The following is a 12,166-nucleotide window of genomic DNA, read 5'->3' as shown; positions in this document are numbered from 1 at the left end:
TAGTGATACTTTATTATGATAATACAAGTGCTATTAATATATCAAAGAATCCAGTGATGCACACAAAGAAAAAGCACATTGAAATCAAGTATTATTATGTAAGAGAATTAGTTCAAGACAAAGAGGTGAAGATGGGATATGTTAATTCAAAAGAGAAAATTGATGATATCTTCACAAAACCATTACCTAAGGATGCTCATGAGCATCTAAGAGGTAAATTAGGGGCGACACCCCTATCAAAGGCTATGTAAGAAATTGAAGGAGTGCCCTACATCAAACAGGCTAATATTCATATTATACAAATTGATGTAGTGGATATTACTTTAGGAACTACCTAAAGTAATCATAGAGCTAAAATTTCAAATTAGTCACAAGCAAGGTGAAAGAGAGAGAAACTGAGGAAACTACAAAGCTTATATCTACATTCTTTAAGATAAATTTTTGGTATAAGTCTTTGGAATTATTGTCAAAGAGGGAGAAAGTACATTAAATTGATCATCATCAGAAGAAGAGTTTTACTGATCAAGTGTAAGAGATAAGTGGAAGAAAGCCCTAAATTGATGTGTTGATCAGAGAGGGAGAAAGATATTAAGAGTCAAGTTAGAACAAAGAGGGATACATTGATTAGAGAGCCAAACAGATCACATCAAAGAGAGATACTTTGTTGATCAATCTAAAATAAAATCTAGAGGGAGAAATCCTAATCTACCTAGTAAGAGGGAAACACAAGAAGGAACTTAGAGGGAGTTATAATATAGTGTTTTGTAACCTAATCAGAAGATAAAATTTGTTGATAGAGGGAGGAATAAAATTTCTTTCTTTGGCATTTCCTTACTATTTAAACCTAGTCAAATTTGTTGAACAAAGTGTTCATCATTTGATTAACTTGGTCGATCAATTTGGTTTGCCATCAATGCCAAAGAGGGGGTTGTTGAAATTTGATTTTTAAAAAAGGATATTGTTGAAGAAGATTATGTGTTTCAATCATTTTTTTTAACTAATGTCAAACCTATTTTTTTTCTGGTAAGACAATTGCTTATAAGGTTCAAGTACTATCACTTGGTCAATTGATGATGAGCATTTGATCAAAAAGATGTAACAAAACCACCTGGAGGAAAGGTTGATTTATGATTATGTAATGAATTACAATGATCAATTAATATTGTGATGGCATGATGTATTGATGATCTACTTAAGGTTACAAAATGGCTAGCTACACTTAGAAAGTTTAGAAGAATAAGTTAAACAAAGTTTGTCTATGAAGCTTGACCAAGTGGATAGTAGGTGCCAAGGAAAGTTAGTGTAAGCTAAGCAAAAAGTTAGTTGGATCCAAGTAAAAAAAAATTCTAGTGGATGTTGAGCAACACAATGAATGTCGAGTAAATTTTAGTTGATGTCGATCTCCAATAAAATTTTAGCTGATGCTGAGTGATTTTACAGTTGATGTTGAGCAACACAGCATGTGTTGAGCATTAGAAAGTTGATAGTGTTGAGTTGTTGTATTATAATAAACGTCAAAGATTTTTCAAATCTAAGTTGACAAGTTTTTTTACCTTGAACTTGTGAACCAAGAGGAAGATAAGGTTAATGAGCTAGTGGTAGAGGGTTTGATGTAAACTATATTTAAGTGAATTCAAATGGATTCTAGGAGAAGTTTCTAGAATAGACAAGATATGGGGTAGATATATTGTATCCTACCTAATCTAGCCAAAACCCTAATCTAAATGATGGATAATGAGTGGGAAAAATATTATAATTTCCTTTATAGAGGTTGTTGGTATGTGCAAGAACCTAAGGAGGAGAAGGAATTAAGGGTTTTGCTTCATCAAGTGACCCAAGAGAAGAGTCTACAATGGCATGTTAAGAAAGAAGGCATAAGAAGATGAATTCTTGAAGGGTGAACAAGCTATCAGAGCTACAAAGTATGAAATTCAAGCATAATTAAGGACTGAATATATATTTATGATTTGCAAGTGAAGTTGTAAGTTGTATCAGATCAAAGCTCTACTATTACTTTCTAACAATTGCATCAGTCTAGGGTAAATCCTTTGGATTAAGGTTGACCTAATAGTCATTGAAAAATCCTTTAATAGGATGGCATTCCAAGTGAATGGCCTAAAGTCCTCTAACAAGGCTTACTTTTAGCAAGGTGATTGAAATCCCTTAACTGGGTCACATTTAACATTGTGTAATGTAACCTTTAATAGGTTTGGCCTATCATAGGGCATTACTTCAGAAGAGTGAAAAGGAGTAGCATGTTATTGGTGGTTTTTCCCAGATTGGGTTTCCACGTAAGTCATTATGTCAAGTGTGTTGATGAATGTGTTGTGTTTCATGATTTACATTTTTACAAATTGATTTGACAATGTTAAAGGATTAGACTTAATACTAATATTATTGAAAGTGATATAATACTAAAAGTGGAATGAAAATTTGATGCTCTATAAAATATATTGAAGGAAAAGAGTGAAGAATCTACTACTCTGCTATACTAGAAGACTTGTGAATGTATGTGTTCACTGTATGTCAGAAATAGGTATGGGTGATATAATATATATGTGGTAAACATAAAAACAAGAGTCATGACCAATAGTCATGACTCATATTTGAATCACATCTATGGGCATGAATGAACTAAACCAAAGTTGTTTATCATATATGTGTCAAAAGTTAACTTAATAATTGATGCCTAATTTATATCGATTAAGATTATATTATACCAATGAATGAAGTCAATGAAAATAGATTACTTTATTCATTATCTTATTTATATATTCATATTTTTGTACATATGTGTGTGTGTGTGTGTGTGTGTGTGTGTGTGTGTGTGTGTGTGTGTGTGTGTGTATTAAATAATAGAATATGAATAACATAAATATGAATATAAGAGTCATCAATAACTCTTCACTAATCTATACATTAACACTCCCTCTTAGATTAGTAAGATAAAAACACATATGAGGTCTTTGATCATAAGACTTCTTTTATACAATGTCAAATATAAGACATCGTAACATGTGAGAGTTGGCCTATCAGAATATCAAGGTAAGATATACACCAAGTAATGAAAATATATCTATAAAAAAAACTTGTAGATAATCAAATTAATGATATCAATTGCCTAGTTGTTGATTTGTAAGATAAAGCCTTTACATGAAACACTTTCACAAAAATGAATCATGCTACAAGTCATTGTAAGGATGTCACTTTACAACAACTTCTCCTGATACAAGTGAAATCCTTTTGAGGTCATCACTTCTTAAAAATTAACATAGGTTTTATTTATAATGTGTGTGTGTGTGTGTGTGTGTGTGTGTGTGTGTGTGTGTGTGCGTGTGTGTGTACAATAATCAATTTCTCTAAGACATGTCCTTAGATTTTACAATCATAACAAGTTCTCTGCAAAAATGTTCCACTTTTGTCTTAACAAGTGGGTTGGTAAGAGTGTCTAAAATTTGATCCTTTGTATCAATATATTCCATCTTGATTACATCCTTCTTAACCATCTCTCAAACATAGTGTTAAGGTATCTCAATGTGTTTTGATATGTTATGAAACATAGGATTAAGAGATAGCTTGATGTAGCTCTGGTTATTACAATAAATAGTAGTAGGTGGAAGTGGCTTCCTAGATAATCCAAATAGAAGTTTCCTCAACCATATGGCTTCTCTTGCTCCCATAGATGTAGCTATGTACTCGACTTCTATAGAACTTTGTGCTACTGAAGATTGATTTCAACTAAACCAAGATATCATTGATGAGCCCAATGTAAAACAACATCTTGAAGTGCTCTTATGATTCTTTTAATTTCCTACCTAATTAGAATTTGTATATCCCTTTAGATTTAATTTAGTTTTAGTGTATTTGAGACCATACCCAATAGTACCACTGAGATACTTGAGAATGTTTTTTGCTGCTACCAAATGAGTTTGTCTAGGTTTGTACATGAATTGACTAAGAACATTTATAACATAAAAAATGTCAGGTCTTGTGTTCACCAAATATATTAAAGAACCAATTGTTAGGATAAACCATGGACAGAAATAAAAACTACATGCAAATATAACCAATAATAGAAAATAATAGATCACACAGAAAAGAACACAAGGCACCAAGATTTAACGTGGTTCACCCAATCCCTGGGCTACGTCCACCAAACAACAAGTCCAATCTTATTATAATCGAGTGATTACAACCTGATTACAATATGTAATCCCTTATAGCTCAATACTGCCACAAGAACCAATTTCGCATCACAACATAACTAAAAAACCCAACCCTAAGACCTTTTATACAAGTATAAACCACTTTAGGGTTATAACATGTAGGCCATATGTCGGCCACAGCCCAAAAAAAAATTTTGGGGCGATGCCCTTAACCCCACTATTTATGAAGTATGTACAGTACTTTCTTGAACAGTCACCACAATCTAACAATCGCTCACTTGGGGACTGACTGATCAGTCACCATAATCTAACAATCTCCCACTTGGGGACTAATCAGGCTCCACACTAAATAAAAATCTCCCACTTGGAGACTAATCCTGTAGCAATACCATGACCACATAGGGCTCCCACTGGATCAAACCACCCTGGAATTTGCTATTCTTTTATTCATGTTCAGTCTAAAAGACCAATCGAAGCTAAAGAGGAGTTTAGTTTCTCCCTTGTTACAACCTTTGTCAACATATCTTCTGGATTGTCATTGGTATGTATCTTCTCCAACTTTAACTGTCCATCCTTCAAAACTGACCGAATGAAATGGTACTGTAACTGTATGTGTTTGGTCTTAGAATGCAGAGCTGAATTCTTAGCAAGATGAATGGCACTCTGACTATCTATAAACAAATAATTATCCTTCTAATGATGTCCTAATTGTTACAAGAAGAACTGAAGCCATATCATCTCCTTGGTTGCCTCTGTAGCAGCAACATACTCTGCCTTTGCAGTGGATAGAGCATTAATATTTTGTAACCTAGAAACCCAACTCACAGCTACCCCACCAATAGTAAAGACATAACCTGTAGTACTTCACCTAGTATCAATATCCCCTACCAAATCTAAGTCAACATAGCCCTGTAAATTAGTAGTAGAGCTCACAAAGTGTAAACACTTATTGGATGTTCCTCTCAAATATCAAAGAATCCACTTGACAACATTCCAATGCTCAAATCTTGGATGACTCATATACCTACTAATGACTCCCACTAGATGTGCAATATCTGGCCTAGTGCATACCATAGCATACATCAAGCTTCCTACAACTGAAGCATAGGGTACCTTGGACATCTTATCCTCCTCTTATTGTGTCTTGGGACACATCTCCTTAGTCAATTTCAAATGACTAGGTAAAGGTGTGCTGACAGCTTTAGCATTCTCCATAGAGAAATGTTGCAACACCTTCTCAACATAATTAGCTTGAGATAGCGTCAATGTTCTGTTCTTCCTATCTCTGTAAATCTTCATACCAAGGATTTTTTTTTCTGCACCCAAATCCTTCATAGAAAATGCATGTGCTAACTGGCATTTTAGCCCCATAATATGATCCATGTTAGACCCAGCCACAAGCATATCATCAACATATAGACATAAAATAATGTAGCTATCATCATCCAGCCTCTTAAAATAAACACAATAATATGAATGACACTTGTTATAGCCATGCTCATGAATAAACCTATCAAATTTTAGATACCATTGTCGAGGTGCTTGCTTCAAGCCATATAAACTTTTCTTCAATTTGCACACTAAGTTCTCCTTACCTTTGACCTCAAATCCTCGTGGCTAGGCCATATATATTTCTTCATCCAAATTACCATGAAGAAAGGATATTTTAACATCCAACTGCTCTAAATGAAAATCTTTAGTAGCTACAACACTTAAAATAGTATGGATAGAAGTCATTTTAACAACTGGAGAAAATATATCATCAAAATAAATTCCCTTTTTCTTTGCAAATCCTTTTACAACTAACCTGGCCTTAAATATTTTCTTACCTCCTTCCTCTTCTTTCAACCTATAAACCCACTTATTCTATAAAGCCTTTTTACCTGCAGGCAACTTGCATAGATCCCATGTTTTATTCTATAGCAAAGAGTACATTTCATCTTTCATTTTAGACTCCCACTGAATCTTAGTATCCACCTGCACAGCTTCATCATAACTTTTAGGTTTACCAGCATCAGTAAGTAAAATAGAATACAAAGAGGAAGAAAATCTTTGTGGAGGTCTAATTTTCCTCGTTGACTATCTAACATTCACTGGTGTGTGTGGTATTTGTTGTTGCAGTTGTTGCACATCATGAGGAATGGCTAGAACATCAACTTTTGGAGTATCATCCAACACTACATAATCATCTTCTTTCTTCTCATGTTGCTACAATAGATCTTTGTACAACACTTTCTCATTGAATATGACATCTCAACTTCTAACAATTTTAAGATTTTCAAAATCTCAAAGCCTATATCCAACAAAGACACATTTCTTTGATTTAGCTTCTAGCTTGGTTCTATTTTCAGAGTCTATATGAGAAAAAGCTTCACAACCAAAGGTCTTGAGAAAAGAATAACTCACCTTCTTACCAGTCCATGCTTCCTCCAGAATACCACAACCCAAAGGAGTAGAGGGACCTCTATTCATCAAATATACTGCAGTATTAATAGCCTCCACCCACATGTGTAAGGGAAACCTACCATGCAACCTCATGCTCCTTGTGCGCTCCATTATAGTCTTGTTCATGTGTTCAGCCACTCCATTTTCCTATGGAGTCCTTGGAACAGTTTTCTATCTATGAATAACATTAGTGGAGCAATAATCTTCAAATACATGACTGCAATACTCACCACCATTATCAGATCTGAAACATTTTAATTTCTTACCAGTCTCATTTTCAACCCAGCATTTTCATTTCTTAAAAGTTTGAAATACATCAAATTTATGTCTAAGGAAATAAACCCATACTTTTCTAGTTGTGTCATCAATAATTGTAACATAATAATGAAAGCCACCAAGGGAAGATACCTGAGTTGGTCCCCATACATCTGTATGCACAAGCTCTAATTTCTCCTTTTTGTTTTCCTTCCTAGTCTTTACAAAACTCACTCTCTTTTTTTTTCCATACACACAACTTTCATGAAAATCCATATTCACACATTTCAGACCTGGTAAAACTTTCTTTGAATGAATTACTTTCATACCTTTCTCACTCATGTGCCCAAGACTATTGTGCCATAGCATTGTATTAGAATCTATAGCAACTATTTGTTCTCCCTGCTCAACTACAGTAATTGTTCCTGAACATTCATTTTTCTCTGAAACAATCAAAGTAGAAGGAACAATATAACCTGTACAAAGATATAAGGTTCCTACTTTCACACCTTTTGCTACTACAAGGGAACCTTTTGAAACCTTCCAATTTTTATCATTAAAAGTAACTACACAGCCCTCATCATCGAGTTTCCCTACTGAAATTAAATTCCTACTTAGTTTTGGAACATGTCTTACCTCATGTAGTAGCCAATGATTCCCATTCCACAACTTAATTTTAATTTTTCCCTTTCCAACAATTTGACAAGGTTCATTATCCCCCAAATAAACAAGCTCGAAATCCCCTTGGACATAATCAATGAAATAACCTCTATGAGGTGTAACATGAAATGAAGCACCAGAATCTAAAACCCATGAATCATCAACACTCTCTAAAGACAGAAGCAAAGCATCCTCTTTGGATTTGTTACTTACCACATTTTCCTCCTTGTCTCCATCTAATTTATCTCCTTCATTTTTCTTTCAATTCCAACAATGTTTCTTTTTGTGCCCTAGTTTCCCACAGTACCAGCAATCATTTGGTCCTCTTGATTGAGACCTCCTCCCCTTTGACTTTCCTCTTGATTTCCCATGATTTCTAGAGTTACTTCCTCTTTCAGTCGTTCTACCCCTGCTTTGTGCATTCAAAGCACTTCTTGATGTAGATCCACCTAAGGATTTTCTATGAGCTTCCTCACTTAAAATAACACCAATCACATCATCATATTTTAGGGTACTAGATCTAGGAACAAAATTACTCACAGCCATTCTAGCTTTCAAACAAAGAACACAAAATCAAGAGAGCCCTAATTTCTTCATCAAAATTGATACCCATAGAAGATAATTGACTAGTAATAGTATTAAACTCATTTAAATGATCTGCAATAGATCCACCTTCTGCCATTTTCATATTAAATAAACGCTTCATGAGAAATACCTTGTTTGAAGCAGAGGGCTTTTCATACAATGTCGCTAAGGTTTTCATCAAATCTTTTGTCATCTTTTCTTTTGTAATATTAAATGCCATCGATGGTGCCAAGCATAACTGAATGCTTCCAAGTGCCTTTCTATCCAAAAGATCCCATTCAACCTCTGACATAGTTCCCTAATTCTTGGCTTTTCCTTCCAATGGCTTCCATAAATCCTTTTGATATAGATAGTCTTCCATTTGCATCTTCCATAACTGGAAGTTTTGCCCATTAAACCTGTCAACCCTTAGCTTACCCTCATCTGTCATCACTCCCACTCAACTGTGAGACTCCCACTTAACCGTGAGACTTTCCTATAGAGGATAACTGAAAGACAGCCTCACTCTAATACCACTTGTTAGGATAAACCATGAACAAAAATAAAAACTACATGCAAATATAACCAATAATAGAAAATAATAGATCACACAGAAAAGAACACAAGGCACCAAGATTTAACGTGGTTCACCCAATCCTTGGGATACGTCCACCAAATAGCAAGTCTGATCTTATTACAATCTAGTGATTACAACCTGATTACAATCTGTAATCCCTTACAGCTCAATACCACCGCAAGAACCAATTTTGCATCACAACATAACAAAAAATATCCAACCCTAAGACCTTTTATACAAGTATAAACCACTTTAGGGTTATAACATGTCGACCATATGTCGACCACGGCCCAAATGCCACTATTTATGAAGTATGTACAGTACTTTCTTGATCAGTCACCACAATCTAACAATATCCCAGTTGGGGATTGACTTATCAATCACCACAATCTAACACCAATTATCAATCGATATAGAGAAAGATCAACACTTTTAGAATCTTTATTTGCTTCTTTTAGTTTTAGGAGGTTTTTTTCCATAGGATTTTTCATTTCCTTGCTATCCAAGATGCCAAATTTGTTCAGTAGATCCAAATTGTACTTGTCTTGATTTAGGAAGATTCCTTTTGAATGCTGCCATACTTCTAGTCCCAAGAAATAGTGTAGTATTCCTAGATCTTTCATTTCAAATTTAGATATGAGATCTTTTTTTCATTTTTTAATTAGATGATCTTCTCCTATAATCAAAAGATCATCAAAATATAAAACCATGATTAACCTATCCCCCTGTATTACTTTGTAATATAAATTTGGATCTATAATATTTTTAGAGAAGTCAAGTTTAGTTAAATGGTGATCTATCCATTCATACCAAGCTCAGGGAGCTTGTTTCAATCCATATAAAGTCTTTTCCAATTTTCATACATGAGATTATTTATTGTGTACTTCAAATCCTTCTAGTTATTCGAGATAAACTTCTTCTTCTAAAACACCATTCAAAAATGTAGTCTTTACATCGATTTGATGAATTTTCCATCCCTTGGATGTAGCAATGGCTAAAACAATTTTGACTAATATATATCTATCTACTGGAGCAAAAGTTTCCTCATAGTCTATTCCTTCCTTTTGGGAAAATCCTCTTGCTACAAACCATGCTTTGTACTTATCAATACTTCCATCTATAGCATGTTTAATTTTAAATAACCATTTTGAGGAGACAACTAATTTATTTTTGGGTCTAGGAAAAATATCCCAAACATCATTTTTACGTATGGAGTTATATTCTTCTATCGTGGCATCTTTCCAATGTTGATGTTTTATAGCTTCTTTTACATTAGATGGTTTAGATCTGGAGATTTCACTCATTAATGCAATGTAACTTGAGTATATATTAGGATGTTTTCTATTCCTAATGAAATCTGAAGGAATGGAATTGTTTTCTTCAATTAGCTTTTTGGCCCATAGTGGTCTTTTCTTTTCCTCAGAGGTGTGAGTAATGTCCATGGGTTCAATTGATTTATCTTCCTCCATTAGCGACTCCCTCTCATTATCAAAGTTTTGTTCTTCTAGAGTTTCTTCTAAATTTGATTCATCTTTTGAACTTTTGTAGGCCAAATCTTCATCAAATATTACATCTCAACTTAGTTCAATATTTTGTTGTCCATGGATATAGATGCGATATGGTTTTGAAGTTTCATTATAACCTACAAAGATACCTTTCTTTCCTAAGGGCTCTAGTTTTATTCTCTTCTCTTTAGGAATATGTACATGGATAGGACAACAAAAAATTCTCAGGTATTTAAGATTAGGTTTCTTCTTGGTAAATAGCTCTTTAGGGGTCTTAAATTCAAGATAAGAGTGGGGACACCTATTTTGAAGGAAAATAGCAGTATTTGAAGCTTCACCCCAAAGAAAAGTTTCAAGATTTTGATCATGAAGAATTGCTTTAACTGAATGAATTATGGATCTATTCTTCCTCTCAGCTATTCCATTTTGTTGAGGATTATAAGGAACAAAACACTCCCTCTTGATCTCAATAGTTTTATAATAATTTATAAAGATATTAGAAATGTACTCTTTACCATTGTCTATTCTTAATACTTTTATTTTCTTTCCAGAAAGGTTTTCTACAAGGGCTTTAAACTTTTTAAATTTAGTAAGGATTTCCTCATATTCTTCACTTTTAAAAAAATAGATCCATGTCTTTCTAGAGAAATCATCCACAAATATGATGTAGTATAGAGAATCTCCTAGAGATGGAACTAACATATGACCACATAAGTCTAAATGAATAAGTTTTAGAATTTCTTTGGATTTGGTTTGACTATTATGGAATGTAGTTTTGATATTCTTCCCTAGAGCACAACCTTTGTAGGTTCATTCATGATATGGATTAAGTTTAGGTATACCTATTACCATTTTTCCTATAGAAAATAGTCCTAAAAAATGAAGATGACCTAATCTCATGTGCTAGATTTAATTTTCTTTGGAGGAATCATGAAGTAGAGCTAAATGAGAGATAAAGTTAATTTGATAAAGACATCCATGTCTAGAGCCAATTTTCTATGCATTTTTAATGTTAGAATTCTTAGGCCAAGCTAAGACCTTTCCTTCTATAAATGTAATTCTAAGTCCTTCGTCTTCAAGAGTTGAGATAGAAAGAAAGTTTCATTTTATGCCAAGTACATATATTAGATTAGTAAGTTCAATTGTTTTCCCTAATTTTAGATGAATAGTACATGTTCCTATTCCCATTATAGGATAGCTTGTATCATCTCCCATGGTTACTTCATCAACATAGTCTTCTTGTAAAGAGTATAACTGTCCTTTAAAACTTGTGATATGTCGAGAGGCTCCACTATCAATTACCCAAGTACTTGATCTAGTTGATGCTTCACTAGAGAGTTCTGAATAGAAAGCATTCTGTTTAGAATTTCCATTAGAGTTTTGAGTGGTCGCAAATGAAGCTTGTGGCTTAACTCTATCGGGACATCTAGATGCTGGATGTCCAATTTATCACACCTATAACATTGCATTTTGGAGAAATTAGGTGGCTTCCTTTTTCCCTTGAATTTCCTTTTCTTCTTATTTACTTGAGTTGAGAGAACTTTTAAATCTCCTTTAGAGGATGAAACAATTTTAACTTGAGTTATTTGCATACACTCTACTTGTATACAATTAGCTTTAAGTCTTTCAAATTTATGTAGTTTTGACCAAGAGAATACCCCTTGTTTGAAAGTATCCCATGATGATGAAAGACCTTTAAGAGCCATTATTGTTAACTCCTTTCCATCACAAATGTTTCCTATGGATGAGAGTTCATTTTTGTAGTGCATGCCCTCGTTTACATTTTTTTGGACACATTGTTGCTATCATGGTCAAACTCTATTAGACTAGTTTATGTTGATGGTTAGTAGCATTGTTTTGAGACTATCAGATATTGTGCTATGGATTCAGTTGATGTATGATGAGATTACTTAGACTCTACATTTCATATATGCATGATGATTATTACATTATTTCTATTTATTGATGATGATTAGTTAGATGGTTAACTATCA

Source organism: Cupressus sempervirens, chromosome 2 (genome assembly GCF_028749045.1).
Source record: "Cupressus sempervirens isolate cs-2001-9-10 chromosome 2, ASM2874904v1, whole genome shotgun sequence".
In the NCBI taxonomy this organism is placed as follows: Eukaryota; Viridiplantae; Streptophyta; class Pinopsida; order Cupressales; family Cupressaceae; genus Cupressus; species Cupressus sempervirens.
Note: the sequence above shows the minus strand (reverse complement) of the source record.